This window comes from Alligator mississippiensis, chromosome 1, assembly GCF_030867095.1.
Source record: "Alligator mississippiensis isolate rAllMis1 chromosome 1, rAllMis1, whole genome shotgun sequence".
NCBI lineage: Eukaryota > Metazoa > Chordata > Crocodylia > Alligatoridae > Alligator > Alligator mississippiensis.
The window spans coordinates 480,669,848-480,687,361 of record NC_081824.1 but is presented as its reverse complement, the minus strand read 5'-3'; the positions used below and the strand labels follow the sequence as shown (position 1 = coordinate 480,687,361).

Genomic DNA, 17,514 nt, shown 5'->3' with positions numbered 1-17,514 from the left:
GGGAGTCCCCGGCTGACCGGACCCAGCCTGTGGGTCGGACGTCCCCCACCGCTGCACTAGGGCAATAGAAAAGCGGGTCAGCAAGGGGCTTCACTCGGAGAAAAGCAATGGAGCACACAGGTATGAAGTGGTCCAGTGGGTGGTGTGCCTGCACGGGGGAAAACGATGGGCTGTCTTGGTAGATCACTACAGGGACGAGAGGTCTTCCGTTTGGGACGTGGGAGCAAAAGGAACAAGACATCAAGCAAGAGGGCCGCCGTGCCGGAGGAGATCCTGCACCGCTGCTCAGCCCCAGCTTGGCCTGGTCTGGACTCCTGGGAGCAGTCTGGGCTCCGTGTTTTAAACAGACTCGGGGGAATTCGAGACGGGCCAGAGGTGGGGAGGGAAGGCCTTGGAGAGCAAGTCCTCGGAGGAGAGGCTGTGGGAGCTAGAGACTATGAGAGCAGTCTGCAAATCCTTGGAGGGCTCCTCACTCGTCCTGGGCGCCGGCTTGTAGATCTCATTCTTTCCGGGTGCTTTCCTGGGCATTCATGACCTTCGTGGCTAGGGAAGGGAAGCAATGGCAGCAGAGACCAGGCAGAGGGAGAGGACCAGCATGGGGCAGGGACCAGACCCAGGACAAGTGCTTGAAACACGGGTTTGCTCCTCCCTGAACCACCAAGGAAAGCCAGGGCTTGTGGAGACGGCTGCTGCTGCTCCAGCCACCCGCTCGAGTGGAGGGGAAGCAGCTCCTCGCTTGCCCCTTTCCTCCCCGTCGGTGGATGGCCAGAGGACCTCTTCCTGAAGCCGTGCCCTCTGGAGCAGTGGATGGGAGTCAGACTGCTCCGCCAGCCTCGGGAGCTCTTCCCCACAGACACTCAGGGTAGCTTGGGGCCAGGCTGCCCTGGGCAGGTGGCATCTGGCTGGCAAGGTCCTGCACAGAGGCTGGGGGAGCCCCCGATGCAGGGAGCGTGGTGCAATGCCCAGCACTGTGGACTCTGAATCCAGCAATCCTGGCCTGAGTCTTGGCAGGAGCTCCGACTTCTGCTTCTTGCACCGCCAGCTCTCATGACAGTCCCGGCGTGGCTTGGCTCTGCTGTGTCCTTGCACTTCCCTCTCCCTTGCTCTTCCCTGTGTTTTCACAGCTGGGCAAAACGCAGCCTCTGGCCTGGATCTGGCTCACAGCGCGATTCTTCCAGCCCGCGGACGGGGGCAGTCCGAGCCGTGGGACATGCAGCCAGTCCCACCAGCCCTGGGCACACAGCGGGACTGGGGCAGCCACAGCCTTGGTTTTCCTCTGCCCCACTACTGGATATCGGCAATCGAATTGTCGAAGGCAGGTATCAATGCACTGAAACACGGCGTCCCAGTTGAGTCACAGGCACCCTCAGTACAACTCCCCAGCGTCAACCTTGCACTGCAGTGACGTTCAGCAGGAGCACGCGGGGGAACAAGACATCCGCTCTCTGTCACACTGCCAACACAGGAGCCATGGCTGGTGCTGCTGCAGAAAGTCCTGCTCTCTGCCAGCGCCTCCTGGGCGAGAGCAGCTCTTCCCTGCTCCACATGGGTGAGATCTCACAGGCAGGCTGCAGGGTGGATCCTCCCCGCGCGCCGTGGTCCTGGCGCCTTCCCTTCTTGGAGCCTGGCTGAGTCCCCGGGCCGGAGCTCCCTGCCCTGTCCTGCCTCAGGACCCGAGCAAAAACATGCGTGTGCTCTTGCAAGCAACAACTTTCTGCAAACTTGCCCACTCTGCCTCTGCAGGGATCCTAAGCCCTGCTCAAATCCAGCAGCAGCGGTTACAGTTGTACGCAACTTCCCCTAAGAGGTGCCGGGCACGCTTTACACTTCAAACGTGAATAACCAGTTAATGATGTCTTGTAAAGACTTGCCCGATCCGTTCATGCAGCGAATGGCGTGATGAAAGCAGGAATAGGCCACAAAGTCATTACACAAGGGATGTGTAGTAGTTCTAGAGGTGTCTCCAGCACACCATTAACTGAATGTGTGGCCAGGCTGACCGGGGCTCCCAGCTTCCAGAGCACTTGGGAGTCCTTGACTCTCCCGTCCCCCCAGGCAGAGAGCCCGATCAGCTGCCTGCTGCTCCCCGTGCCGGGCCCACTGGAGTCAAGGGCCCCGCTGTGCCCGGCAGCTGGGAGCCCCGTCGGCTGCTGAGGCTCCCCGTCCTGGGAGCCTGCTGCTGGCCGGAGCAGGAGGAGCCTGGGATCAGATCGTGCGTGGGCTCCCCTCGCGCTGGCAGTATAGTATGGCGGGGTCTGCTGTTCAGTCCAGGGATCACACGTCCTGCCAGGAAGCGCAGTAGTGGGGATCATACGTCCGATCCCCTCGTGCCTTCAACTGCACATCTGCCAGGGCCGGAGACGCAGGAAGAGAGGAGGGTGGCGTGTGGCTGAAACTCCTGGGTATGAGGGATATGTGACACTGGTAAGACGTATCTTACTTGGGCCCAGGCTCCAGCACTGAAGGCACCCCTCCACCTGCACGGGCTACTTTCTGCCTTTCAACAGGCAGACGTGACGTGCTTGGCACTGGACTGGTCTGTCATGCCAGACTAGCTGCAGAGGTGGGCAGTCCTCCACCTACCATCGCCACCAAAAGCTGCTGCTTGGGGAAACGTTTCCAACCAGCCAGAGATCCACTCGGTCCTTGCACAGGAACCTCCTGCTAACAAGAGACCTAGTCCAAGGGACGCGCGCCTACTGCCTGTTGTTATAAAGGCTCAGAGCCGAGGGGATCTGCTATTTTATGCTCAGGTGTTTGTTTCTCTGGGCCTTTACAGCAGTCCAGAAAACAGATCACAGGGTAAAGACATGCCCCCCAAGCCTCCGAGTGGGGCAGAAAACAGTGAACTATTCATAGATTCATAGATGTTCGGGTCGCAAGGGACCTCAATAGATCATCGAGTCCGACCCCCTGCATAAGCAGGAAAGAGTGCTGGGTCTAGATGACCCCAGCCAGATACTCATCTAACCTCCTCTTGAAGACCCCCAGGGTGGGGGAGAGCACCACCTCCCTTGGGAGCCCGTTCCAGACGGTGGCCACTCGAACTGTGAAGAAGTTCTTCCTAATGTCCAGGCTAAATCTGCTCTCTGCTAGCTTGTGGCCATTGTTTCTTGTAACCCCCGGGGGCGCCTTGGTGAATAAAACCTCACCAATTCCCTTCTGTGCCCCCATGATGAACTTATAGGCAGCCACAAGGTTGCCTCTCAAACTTCTCCTGCGGAGGCTGAAAAGGTCCAGATTTTCTAGTCTCTTCTCATAAGGCTTGGCCTGCAAGCCCTTAACCATACGAGTGGCCCTTCTCTGGACCCTCTCCAGGTTATCCACATCCCTCTTGAAGTGCGGTGCCCAGAATTGCACGCAGTACTCCAACTGCGGTCTGACCAGCGCCCGATAGAGGGGAAGTATCACCTCTTTGGATCTATTCGTCATGCATCTGCCTCCTAAAGCATTAAGACATATTTAACAGTAGTCAAGAATATTTTAATCAACCACGTCCTACATTCACTCTTACAAGAAGTCGATATGACCCATCTCTACAGCTGCACATAGAGCAGGTTTAAATTCACTCCATTCATCAGATCCCAATAAGGAAGTTTTCAAGGCAGGTTTTCCTAACACTGCCACCACGGGATCAGTGTTAGCGAGGGGCGCACCAGTGAAGATCTTCTTGGTCGATACACATAGCCCACTATTAACCCGCCATATCGGCTGATATCGATTCGATAACCGATTTACAGGAGCACAGGTGGGCAGCGTGGGGAGCAGCTCCCTGCAGGTAAGCCTGTGGAGGGGAAGGGGCATGGGGGAGAGAAGAGGCATGGGGGGGTGGGGGCAGACTGAGGCCCCCACAGTCAGGAAGGAGTGGGGCAGGAGCAGGGGCAGGGGCTGGGGTCTCTGCCCAGCCAGGGTGGTGAATGGGACCCAGGGCCAGTGCAGGGAGCAGGATACAGCTGCAGGTGGTTTGTCCAGGGGATCAGTGTCCCGGTGCTTAATAATTGCAGTGGGGGTGCTTGACATAAAGGTTGTTGAATGAACGTGAGTTCGAGTGCTGCCGCCACCATTTTTAAGTGCAGGGACATTTTTAACTTGGTGCCTCCACGCCTCTTCTGGGGGTGGGCGCAGTGGCAGGGAGCACATAGACGCAGTGTCTCGGGGCACGGCTAGAAGGCATATATGTTTAGTGATGAAAAGTATCTGCTACACAGGGTAGAACAAGCCAAGAGCTAATAGCGTTAATTTTCCTTTTATCAGTGCTGATCCGACACGCAACCGATATGTTGGTGCACCTCTAGTATTACCAGCCAAGATCCCTAGTGCAGACTAACCTACTATAGCCACAACTGTTACCATCTGCTCCAGTGTATGCAACACATTTTCCTCCCAAAAAGGAGCTCTCGTATCAGCTGCGTCTGATATACTGAAGCTGCAGAAGAAAATCAATAGTTAAGTAAAACTGGTCGAAATATAACTTGAATCCAAGCCTCCAAATGCCAGTGAGAATTTGCAGCTCTAGGGAGGGAAGGGCAAGAAGAGTCCAGCCGAGGGCAACAAAGATGGTTGGGGGCCAGGGCACCTGGCTTGTGAGCAGAGGCTGAGGGCACTGGGCTAATTGAGTCTGGAGAAGAGAAAACTGTGCGGGGAGGATTGAATAGCAGCCTTCGACTCCCTGCAGGGGGTGCGAGGAGGATGGAGCTGGGCTGTTCTCAGGACAAGGAGCAATGGGCTCAAGCTGCAGCAGGGGAAGTTGAGGTTAGATATGAGGAAGAACTTTGTCACTAGGAAGGGGGTGAAGCACTGCAACAGGCTTCCCAGAGAAGTGGTTTTTACACACAAATTTAGGATCCGAGACCCTCACACTCATCCCAACTCATTCAAAATGTGGAAGTTACAGTCCTTTTCCCTAATTTTCTGTTGAAGTTTTCAGTAGATATAGATTATTTAAAATTTGCTTTTTGGAATGTGCTGAAGAGGTACTTTGGGGAATACAAAAAGAAACACAGAAACAAGGAGAAAACACATTTATTTAAGCAAAATCAAGATTTTAACCGGTGAACAAAAATAGACAGACGCTGATAGGGTTGAGGATATAAGAAGGCTTTTGATGAATCCCACGAGCTGGAACTTATGAAACGCTACCTCAGCAGTTGGCAAAATGCTGGTCTGGCCTTTTTGGTGCACAAAGACGTAATTGCTCCTGATTACTTTTGACTGCCCTAAAAAGATAGCAGAATAAGATCAGTTCCCGTGGCTCGTACCCTTTCGGATGCTTTGAATGGTCTTCCAAGAGACGAGGGCCCAGAACCGAGGGCTCCCCCTTCCCAAGAGCGTGCACCGACCACTACAAAGCTGTTCAAAAGGTGGTCGCCCCCTCCTCCAGCCACGGTTTGGAACAGGACTCACTGCAGCTGGTGTGAGTTGGAGTATGGTTAAAGGACTGGAGACTTGGGCACCTCCCTAGCATTCATCTGGAGAGCAGCAGCCTATTTCATTTTCCATGACAAAATGGCACTTGTCCGTCGCTGGAACTGCTAGAACAGGCTACAGGTGCATTATAGACAAGAAACGCGGTAACAGCAGTTTCTGCTGCTTACGCTTCTGCCCGGCTCCAGCAAAAGTATCTCTGCACGTGACCCGCTGGGAGCAGGATGAGCAGTAGCGGCCTTAGGGGAGGTAAACCAGGCGACCACCCGGGGTCCCACACTTTCAGGGTCCCCAAAATTTTGAACCTAAAACAAATCTAGAATGTAGCTCAGTGGTAAAAAAACTCTTTCTTTCTGTAACTTATTAAAAACATTGTTCTTTCTTCAACTTATGAATACTGATTATCAAAATAGGTGTCGGAGCAATGGATTGACCACTGACTCTAAATTTAAATTGTTGCGAAAATCTGCCATTCTATATTGATAATATGTCTCTCAATAAAATAGGTTTGTTAACACTCATGTTCAGAGTGCTGTATTACTTAAATGTATTATGTAATATTCTCCACTCCGGTTCCTTAAAAATGAGTTACCCTGACTATCTGTATTGTCAGCGTTGTATTAAGATACTTTCATTGCAGTTTCATGATAGGGCAACACGAAATTGAAATTGAAAATGTCCAACTTGCTGATAGGTCATCAATAATAAGCTTCTAATCGCCCCAAATGACTCTTGCCGAGGGCTCCAACAACCCTCAGGCCACCACTGAAACGGGGACCAGGCTCAGCAGTTGAGCTCCCTGATACTCAGGTCCTCACTAGGGCTGTGCGAAGCGGCTGTCTCGATTCGGATTCGGATTCAGCCATTTCCGAGGGACAGTGATTCATGTGGGTGTTTTGGATTACTGTTCTGTTTTGATTCAGCCGAATCTGTTTGGGAGTTTCGACACTGTTTTGGTTATTCGGCCGTAGGCTATAATGGGGAAATACTAAAATACCTATAACTTTGTCATTTCTGGCCTGATTTTGAAGAAACTTGCAGAGATGGTATCCCCTTCTGAGGGCATGAACCCAGCCAGGTTTCAAGGACATAGGTGCAGGGGTTCTGTGAAACAACACCTCAAACTCTTCAAAGAAAAACTGGTATCACTTGCTGGCGCCGGCAGCCTGCTGCCATACCGCATGCAGATCCGGAGGCCCAAACCCCACGGGAGGGCAGCGGGGCCGTGCCAGACTCCTCGGGCGGGGTGTGGGCCCCTGGATCTGTGCACGGGAGGACAGCAGGCTGCCGTCCCTCCCCCAGAGCACTGGGACTGGAAGGGACCTCAGGGCCAGATCGCAGACACTGCCCAGCTCCAGATGTCAATATGAGAGCAGCCCTTCCCCTCCTCTTCCCCCTCTCTCTTCTTAGTTTCTGTTTCCCTGCAAGCCCGGCTCCAAAACTCCAAAATTGGCACCGCTCCCCCACCTCCACATTTCCAGACCCGGGGGGAATATTGTGGGCTGGATGACACTGCTGCAGGGCAGATCTGACCCAGGGGGCAGGGGCTGAGCATCCATGTTCTAGGCCTTTTGTCTCCTCTCTCTTTGCTGTCAGCTGTGCTCATCACCCGGCAGGCTGCCTTGACTTGGGAAGACTACTGGAAGAAAGGCACTGAATACTTCGGCTTTCTCTGCTTAGTTTGTAACTAGATTGCCTCCTGCAATCCAGAAAGGTCTGATAGTTTCTTTGATCTTCCTTTTCCTCTTGACATACTACTGAAGTCCCTTTTTAACTGCTTTCTATGGCCCTTGCTATCTACATTCCAAGTCATATCCTGCCCTGCCTAATTTTCTTACAATCTATGACAACTTCCATCACAGCAAGTTTCTCAGCAATGCCTCTCTTGATCAATAATTTCTAATCAATGACAGAAAGACCACAGAGCGCCCCATGGCCACAACCAGGAACTTGAACTTGAGGCCGCGATATGGCTCGTTCCTGCCGTGACTGTCGGAGCATCCCGCTCTGAGGCGATTCATAGAAAACTTGGAAAGTCTCACTTCTTCCCAATGTGCAACAACAATTCTAAATTTCCAGAAAAATTAACCATTTCTTTCTCTGGTCAGAACTGGTTCTAACCTTGTCTTTGGTTTTTTAGTGAGTATTACCGCATGCAGCATTTTTAGACAAAGGGGTCCAGTCATGATTTTCTGGATTGTCTTTACAGCTCAACTTTTTGAAATTGAAAAAGTGAAAAAAAGCAAGTAAAGTTGAATCTCCCAGGCTAGAACAGGCACCCGTGCTCCGCTCTTAACTAGGAGTAATGGAGGGAAGTAGCCTGGAAAACAGACGCTTACCTTGCCTACACTAGCAGAAGAATCGTTTTTTTTCTTGCTTGTCTGTGATTTCTGACCAGACCTGTGATGAAAAGTAAAAAATGTTTAGTCCCCATGCATTTTGAATGCTGCATTTCCTGAACAAACCCTTTAACAGGGCATCACAACTATCTGTCCTGAGGTCATGCTTAATAAAACACTTCTGCGTAACTAGATTGTCAAATGGCAGGATGTGAAAGCCATGAAGGCCCCACAGTTCATGGCCCTATATTGAAGATCAAACGTGCCCTGTTTGCTTCTCCCCCTGTACTGCTGGAAGAGTCTGCAAGGTGCTGGGAAGTAATCCAGCTGCAACACCAGAGCTCCACGCAGGCTCACTGATAGCTGTACACAGGTGTACCTTAATTCAGCACCCGATAGCAGGCAGGCAGGAAAGAGTGTTAAGAGCCTCTATCTACCTCGCCTTGAGCCCTGGGGCTTATTCCCCCTGCCCCCCCCCGCCAGCTACACTACTGCCTTTCATTTGATACTATAACTAAGAACCAGGGATCCTGGTTTTCTCTGATTTAACAAGCCCCAATTAAAATGTGGATTTGGGGAGTTTTTTTAAATGAGAGGAAATCCGGATCCCCACGAATAACTCACTTGCAGCACTGCCTAGTAGGTCGTTCAAGGACCCTCCCCATGTGGGGAGACCTCAGCCCTCTCTGCATAGCACACGGCAGACAGGGGAACTGCACAGACCCCAGCACCGGACACGCTGCTCCATCCTGCCAGGGATGGGAAAGTAAAAGCAGCATGCGGGTGCACGGCAGGCCTTTGCGGATGCACACAGCAGCCAAGGCAGAGCAGAGACAGTGCTGGGGAAGAGACCGCCAGGCACAGGGCAGGGGAAGCTGCTGCTGCTCCGCACACAGCACGACATGATGGCTCTCCCGCTCGCTTTCCCGCAGGTGCTCTGACACTTTCATCGTGGACGAGGCTGTCAGGCTGCAACTTCAAACCGAGGGCCTTGGCCTAAGACCACGGCTGTGCATCTTGGCCTGCCGCCCTCTCACTACCCGCTCAGGCTGGTCAAAGCCATCCTGAAGTCTCTGGCAGGGCCAAGCCCTGTGTCCCCTCCCTGCTACCAGAGCGGTAACTGGGGTCAACTATGGCTCTAGGCCCTAATTCTCTTCAAATGGCATCTGGGCCCTTGCCTCCTCCAGACAGGGAAAGGCACGGTTTCCTTTCATGGGGAGAGAAGCAGGGCTGCCCCCACCGGGGAGCCATCCAGATCCTGCAAGCCCTGCGGCTGAAGCCCTGCTTCACGTGGCAGGAAGCAGAGTCACAGTAGGAGGCAGTAACCTCACTTACTCACCCAGCCATGCCCTGCCCACCTGCCCTTCTGCAGATGAGTCCGACATTCAGGTTAGACCCAGCACAACGGTGGAGGCAACGGATGGTGACAACACAGCGCCCTCTTTTATCGTCCCACCCAGCATGTGCCATGGGGAACTGGGATAAGGAATCAGGTTTAGATATTAGCAGATTTGACTTACCTTCAAAAGCGACAGGCAATACTACACACTGCAATGGTGATAAGCAGAAGGAGAATCACGCTTCCTATGATTATCCCTATTAAAAAGGTATTGGAGGATGCTTGGAAAGACAAAGAGACACAAGGTTATACTTTCTTTAATTCAGCCGTTCCTGGTACAACTGTAACACATGTTTTAGTGTGATTTGACCCAGGTACTTTTAGGACTGCATGCCTGTGCACGTGCTCTCTCTCTCCGGCTCTCCTTCTCCCCTTCCCTCTCCCACCAGTTAACTAACAGTACAAACCCTGTAACTGGTTTTCTCTGTACATCAGGTGCCAGGATTCATATTAGCTTTGTGGACTGCCAATAAATAGAGTAGGAGTAGAGAATCGGTGCAGGTCTCTCTCACTGGAAAAGACCTGGTGCCTATGCTTTCACTTAGGAGCAGGTGTGCACACACCGAACAAAGGAAGGATGCATTCAACTGCTTCCAGGTATATAGCACAAAATCTCTTTTGCAATCTCTTGAAAGGACGGCTCTCCTCAGTGCTAATCACATCCCTCAGGAATCAGGACCCCTGGAGCCAGGAGCAATGTTTCGTGACCGTGCCATGCCCACGGCTTGTGAGGCAGCGCTGCCACATCTAAAGCAGAGGTGTTTTGGCTATTGCTTGCACTTCTGAGCTAAGGGCCAGGAAGGCTTTCCTGGAGCCAACTGGCAAATTGTCTGCAAAGGTAGCCAGGCACTGCTATAAATGAAAATAGTAGCTACGGAGCAGGGCCAAAATGTTTGTGCCTGTAACTAGTAGGGTGAAAGTACTAGACGTTAGGAAAGCTGATTTCAGTGAACTCAGGCGATTAGTCAAGGACGCACTGCAGAGTAGGAGTTTTGAAGTGATGGGAGCCCAAGAAGGGTGGCTGTGCCTTAAGGAAATGATCCTTCGGGCACAAAGAGAGACAGTCCCGATGTGAGGAAAAAGAGGGAAAGGGGCCAGGAGGCTTCCCTGGCTGACCAGAGAAATCCAGGGCAGCCTATGGGGCAAAGGGGAGCACATAAAAAGTAGAAACAGGGAGAGATCACCAAAGAGGAGTATACCTCCTCTGCTCGTGCTTGTAGGGAGGCAGTTAGACGGGCCAAAGCTGCCATGGAGCTGACGATGGCATCCCAAGTAAAGGCCTCTCACTGGGGTTGTAGAGAGGCAGCAGCAAGGCGCCAGACTGCCATGCGTAGACCCTGAGATGGTGCAGAGTCACTTGGAAGAACTGGATGCCTTTAAGTGGGCAGGCCCGGATGGGCTCCATCCGAGGGTGCTGAAGGCACTGGCCGACGTCATTGCAGAGCCACTGGCGGGAATATTTGCTAACTGGCAAATTGTCTGCAAAGGTAGTGAGGCCCTGCTATAAATGAAAATAATATCTACGGAGCAGGGCCAAAATGTTTGGAAATCAATGAGTCAAACAGAAGCAATGAATGTGGTATTTGTCTTAATTGAGGGGCTGGATGACATTACATTCCTCAGAGGAGAGGAGAGCTGTTATAAAAAGCTGCGTCCACGTGTGCTGTGTCCCTTTCTAGGATGGAAACTCTGCTGCAGAAGTCACTGGGGTCAGAGATCGAGAGCAGTGGTTTGCAACCTGCGGTCGGTGGACCTCTGGGGGTCTGCAGACTATGTCTAGGGGTCTGCAAGAGATGACTCTGATCAATCAAAAGTATGTGAATGCCCACACTTACAAGTCAAAGGGATCCACACACCTCCGCTGGAAACTTTTTGGGGTCCACAAAGGAAAACAGGTTGAAATCCACTTTATATCTAGAGTGAGAAGCGGTCGAAGAGCACTCAGCAGCACTAGGGCTTGTGCAGTCTGTGCGCTTCATTTTTGGCTACTAAATGTAAGAAAATTGGAGGTCTAATATATTCCATAATCTGGGTATGTCCCATAAACATACCCTCATCCAGGATCATGCATTACATAAATCTCTTGAAGGATTTAAAAAGGAAGGCAGATTAGGCAGAAAAGACTCTCAGCAAATAAATGACCAGGTACACAAGCTTATTTGAACCAAGGGACAAACCCAAGAGACACATCAACCAAAAAAGGCAGGGCAATATGCAGAGTGGTAAGATTGTCACAGCACTTACTAGTAGAGGTAGATGGAGGAGGTCCACTGTCAAGGCTTCCTCCAGATCCTTTCTCTGTACAGTATGGGGGGGCCCATCCAAAGTCGCAGTGGCAGTTTCCGTTGCTGTTGCAAATCTGAAATACAGCAAGTGCATAAACTGCAGGAAACAAATAATCTAATCCATCTTCTATTTTGGTGTGTGATGAGTGCCTCCTCTTTGGCCCGCAGGCTTGGTATCCCTTAAAGCGCAGTGGGGGAGCAAACTGGCCTGGTAATTTGGTCCCTCTAAATCCCTCTACGTAGCAGGGCAGAATAATGATAACAGCCTCTGCATCTCTGGGCTAGAAAGTTAACGCACTAGTTTTGATTTAGGAGTACTCATCTCAGTTGAAATTGGAGAGTCTGAATGATAAGATGTCAAGGCATCACTACCACAGCCTCTAAACCCAGAACTGAAGTCACGTAAAGACCCAGGGGCAAAAACATGAAGTGAGAACCCAAAAGCTGAATACACATCAGAGCAGTTTTCTTCTCTCTCTCTTACCTCTGTTACAAAATTTGAAGACCTGTGTTTCATTAACTCTAGTTAACTTCAACAAAATCATGTTTCTTGATTGTTTTTCCCCACCAGTCATATAGTTTCAACGCAGCGTGAGACCCACTTAGCTTGTAGGCTGGCATTCATTATCCTTTTTCAAAAATGCCACGAAGTGCCAGAGGTTGGGAGACCACCCGTCCCTAAGGCAGGATGGTCCCACTGTGGGAACCTCAAGTCCTTGTCTCAGGCTGCAGGATTCTGGGGCAGTGTTTCTCCTTGGTTTGCAGTGCCTGCTGGGATCGGGAAACAGTGGGTTTCCCCTTGCAGGCTGGCAGCATTCCAGCGTGCAAGGGGCTGCCGTGAGAGGGGCTCAGGGGGTCCTACGTGCACATGCACGCCCACATACATGCCCTTGGCCAGGAAATACAGTCAAGAAGCACGGAGAGCAGCTCCCGGCAGGTAAGTCTATTGGCGGGAGGGGGAAAGTGGGAGTGGGGGCAGATTGAGGCCCCTCAAGGTGAGGGAGTGGGGCAGGGGCTGGGGGTGCTGCCCAGACAGGCAGTGCACGGGTCTAGAGAAGGGAGCAGGATGGAGCCACAGGTCCATACTCTTCATTCTACTTTCCCTCCTCTCCCCTGTTCACGGGGGTGGGAAAGGAGAGGGAGGGAGGGGCATGGGAGGGGCATGTCCTCTTCCAGATTTCTGCATGGGGCAGGGGTGCATAAGGGCTGCCCACTGTGGGCTTGGGGTTCCCCACCCTGCTCCTGAGGGCCCCACACTGGCCACACTGCCATAGCGAGGCAAACCCTGCCCGCCTGGTAGCAGCAAGGGCTGCGACAGCTTGGAGTTGTGCCCCCTGTTGCCACGGGGAAGGCAGGGGGCACACAGCTGGTGAGGGGATCCCAAGGGAAGGGCAGCAGGGCAGAGAGCCCCAAGCTGCACTGGGCTCTCATCCGGCCATGGCAGCGGCAGCAGTGGGAATGGGGGAGGGAAAGGGCAGGCGTGTGTCCCGCCTCCCCCTTTTGAAAAGGTGTCACCCTAGTCAGAGACCAAACCAAGAGGCAATGCCCTCGCAACAGTCATACAGTAAAGCATATTTTCACTTCAAGAGGGATGTAGTTGTGGAAAAGCCAAAAAGGACACAGAAAAAAGCAAGAGACACGCACTCCACGTTGCTATCTTTTAGTCCCAGGCAGGAAGAAAGAATTAAGCACAAATTATGGCTGCCTGCATATCAGGCCCATTAGAAACATAGAATCATAGAAATGGGGGTTGGACGGGACCTCAGGAGTCACATCTAGTCCAACCCCTGCTCCAAGCAGGACCAACCACAACTGCATCATCCCAGCCGGAGCTTTGTCTACCTGGGTCTTCAAAACCTCCAAGGATAGAGACGTTCCCACCTGTCTGGGCAACTTGTTCCAGTGTTTTACTGCCCTCCTAGAGAGACAATTCTTCCTCATATCCAACCTCAACTTCCCTTGCTGCAACTGGAGCCCATTGCTCCTTGTTCGGTCATCTGCCCCCCACTGAGGACAGTCCAGCCCCATCCTCTTTGCAATCCCCTGCAGGGAGCTGAAGGCTCTGATTTAACACCCCACCCCCACCCCAAGTCTTCATTTCTCTAGACTACATAAACCCAGTTCCCTCAGTCTCTCTTCACCAGTCCTGTCCCACAGTCCCCAGACCATTTTTGTTGCCCTCGTTTTCCTTCTGAGAAGGCCTGGCCACACTGAATAATGTTATTTAAAAAAAATCCAAGCACCAAGAGTGAAATCTGTGGACAATCACTTGAATGACAACTGTTAAAGAGAAACTTTTCAGTCCCAAATAACCTAGATACTGTGAAATAAATGAGCATCTGCAAGTTGGAACGTCACCTTTGCATTTTATCCAAAGTTGAACTGAATGTACTCTAGCATTCACGGGATCTTTGCTACTTACCCCTTGGCCGTTGCATTTCTCATCACGGCAGTAATACTCCAGAATATTTGTGCTGACACAGGTTCTGTTTATACACATCTAGAAAAATACAGAGGTGTATATTAGATAAGAAGACAGGAATGAAGCCTGTATTCTGACTCCAGAGTAGACAGAGACATTTGGGAATACCACTGTGTGTTGGGGAGCAATGGGTAGTGATGAACAGAGAATGTATCTAAGCTTGTCTGAAAACATCCTGTTTTCAAGAAAAATGGTACACAGAGTCCCTGCTGGAAACCTCTTGCTGCAGCGGACAGAAGCAGAGCCGTCAGGCATTGGCAGCTGGGAAGCTACGGAAATGAAGTATTTGACTGAGCTCAAAAGCTCGAAAGCCTCCAAAACTAAGCATTTTCAGAATATGTTGTAAGAATCACTATTTTTTTTTAAATCTTCCCAGAATAAAGGCAACAAACAGCTACTAGTGAGAAGGGGAAGGTATGCTAGCAGGATGATTTTTCAACATGGAGAGTCGGGGGATTGCACTCTTTGAAACCGTTCCCCAATTAAGTGACAAGAACCATAAAACAGGAGCACATCCTCTGGGGAGCATAAAGATTAACAACCCTAATTGTCTCCATCTCCCTGGGACTGGGCAGTTGCAATCACAATACATCCTGCCCAGCACACTTGCTTCCTGTAAGGGGAAAACCTGTCTGGAAGTGCACTGCTATTTCCTGGTGCACATCTGCGTTCCAGCCCCACACACTTGTCTAAGGATCCTACCACTGCATGTATCAGCATGGTAGAGCTTTTGCCGCGGTACCATTGTGGGGATGGGATTTGCCTTATTTCATGTCCTTGGAAGAACGATGCGCGGCGCCATGTCATTCATAGTGTCCCATACCCAGGAATGAACTTTGATGTAGGCAGGGTAGCAGTTTCAGGAGGAGAGGACCCATCCTCATGCCATCTCCTCTCGCTCTACAGAAGAAGCGTGGCATCTCTTGCCAGCTGCAGTCGGTCCTGGAGAAGGGGTAAGAGGGCCTGCTTTTGGGGTTCTTCCTACATACATGGGTCAGAGCAGGCTGTTTTGGGGAGTGTATCATGTAACAGAGATGGGGCAAGTTAGACTTGGAAACACCAGTTCCATGCCTTCTCGACTGAATCTCATTTTCATGCTGTCCAGGTATCTATCGGTGTTGTATGATACTACCTGGTCTTTATCACACAGGGTGCCGTCTTTCACCGATCCCACATCAGGAACATCTGGCCCGACATGGAAGTCTATACCCCAACAAATGGTATTATTAATGGGAGTCTGGACTGTAGTCTCCTCATCTGCCTTTACTGGTATGCTTTGAACATTAACACACTGCACTCTTCCACACAAAATATCCCTGAAAGAAAAAGTTCACAGAGCATCTGAAGAGCTGTGTGGGATCTATAGTATATCCTATCATGAACAGCTGCCAAGTCACTCCCACAACTCCTCTCCCAGGCCCGTTTTCTGTGTGCCTTGCTAACCCTTTAGCAGCCCAGCGCGAAGCTTCTTATCTTTCTATCATGGAGCGTTATGGGCAGGTTTTTTTCCCGAAATTGTTCAATATTGCTGCAGTTCTGTAGAGACGTGGCTGCAGGATGGGGCAGGGGGGACTGCACAATGCTCAAGGCTGTGGAGAAAACAAGTGTGCAAGAATCCTGAATTTGGACTCAGCACAAGACACCTGCTCTGCTATTGCCAATTCTATTCCCCTTCTCTGTAACCTGACATGATACTGGTAAGCCACAGCAAGCAAATGGTCATTCTTGCATTAGTTTTCACTCCTTCTATTCATGGTCATCCTGTATCGAACCTGGGGAGATCAAACCATTCTTGTGGGAACAGGGAATGAATTACTAGGAACTGGAGCTCTACAAGATGCATTGCCTACATTCACATTGCTGACTGACGGGTGCATCTCACTCCCTGCGCTTGGCACCAGGGATTTTCTTTTTTTTGCCATAGCAGTACTCGTACACTGCAACGTGGCCTCCCCTCCGCTTGTGGTCCTGCATCAATGGGATGAAAGGTAGCGTGTCCATCCTTGTAACACAGTTGGGTACAACTGGAGATCCAGTGAAGAGGGGGTCTCAGTCAAAAGCACTGTACTCCTTGGGAGTAGGGCACAGAGCTGTGCTGCTGCCCAGCATGGCCCCAGGGGGCAGATAATGGACTGAGCTCCAGGGAGGTTCGCTGAGGAATAAGCAGGGGTAACTCTGAGGAACGAGCAGTCATGGACCGAGCAGCAGCAGCACTGCCAGGATGTGGTGAGGATACCACATGACAATGCTTTTCCTCCTGAAAAGCCACCTGTATCTTTTGACGGTGCTGTGACAAGGCAGGAACAGGTCGCCACTGTAATAATCCTGCCAAGCCCAGAGCCATGGGTCTACAAGTCTTCAACAGCGGAGCAGGCGGAAGAAGACGTAAGGCTCTCAATGGCTTGAAGGCGGAGGAAGACTGCCACGGAACGAGATCCCCGGTTGTCTTGGTCTCCTTGCCATTGGAACAAGGTCCTACTTCGTGAAAAGCCGTATTGACGCTGGTGTGCAGCAGCTTCTCCACGATAACAGAAATCTTGCATGGGCATCTTCCATGAAAACAGCTTGATCACGGAAGACAATCATCATCCACTGCGAGGGACGGCTGAAGAAGACAGACCAGGAGGGAAGGCAGAGCTGGGCCGCGCTCTCTCGGCTCTCGGTGCTGCTATGGCAAAAGTCTTCAGTCAAAGGCCCAGGACGTGAACTGCACCCACAAGTCTGGACGTGCAGGGAGAGAGCTGCTCAAGGAGCACGCCAGCTTTTTTTCAGAATGAGGTTTGTGCAGAGAGAGATTGCAAGGCATTCAGAGGTGATGGATGAGAGGACTGGGAGGCCTTTCTGGGAAGTCAGCAGGGCTACGCTTCTCATAAAGGAGCGCTGTCTGTTCATGCTGCAGAAATATTGTCTACTGAAAAATAAACCACAATGTGCAGCTTCCAGATTGCCCCCTCAGCTGGTGTACAACCCAGACTTCCCTCTCCTGTCACCCACCTCTTTCCTTTCCTTTCCCCTCTATCACGTCCTCGCCCATCCTATCTGTATTTAGATTCCTATTTTTATGCCACTAGAACCCCCAAAATGACGGGGTCTCAGTCATGACCGGGGCTGCACTCTCAGATACTTTCGTAACAGCTGTCCCACCTACTTTTCAGCACATTTCTTGTACGCCAGTCCATCCCAACCACAGTTACCGCACCGGTCACCTCGCAGATTCACTTCTCTGAAGCAACTCTCTGGAGCGCGGCGGGCACCTGTACAGGTCAAGACGGAGCAGAGAGTTCACTGCAAGGTGGAAGATAACCGCCCCGTACATCACCTGCGTGACAGGTTCGTCCGGAACTGTCTTAACGGGAAAACACGTTGGCTTATGCTACAAAGACGGAGGGGGATAAACAGCAAGGAATCGGAGGTTTTTAAGCCAAAATATCATGTTGGCAGAAGAGCACACAGGTATCAATGAACCAGGAATATACTTTGACTGGAAATTAGAAAGCTTCTGCCCATTATTTCTGGACCTGGCTTCCAGCAGGAGTGGGCTCATGCATGAGCGCCATGCACCCTGGCAATGGGAGGTTGCTAATT

General features: G+C 51.5%; 1 long non-coding RNA gene across 1 annotated transcript; it reads right to left on the bottom strand.

Moving 5' to 3' along the window:
- Window positions 1-4,986: 4,986 nt before the first annotated feature.
- Window positions 4,987-17,444, bottom strand: LOC132248862 (uncharacterized). The gene is made up of 7 exons (XR_009460320.1): window positions 17,078-17,444; window positions 15,062-15,245; window positions 13,870-13,947; window positions 11,407-11,521; window positions 9,284-9,383; window positions 7,764-7,824; window positions 4,987-5,216 (listed from the first exon to the last, which is right to left on the bottom strand). It is a non-coding gene; the product is annotated as an uncharacterized LOC132248862 (long non-coding RNA).
- Window positions 17,445-17,514: the final 70 nt, after the last annotated feature.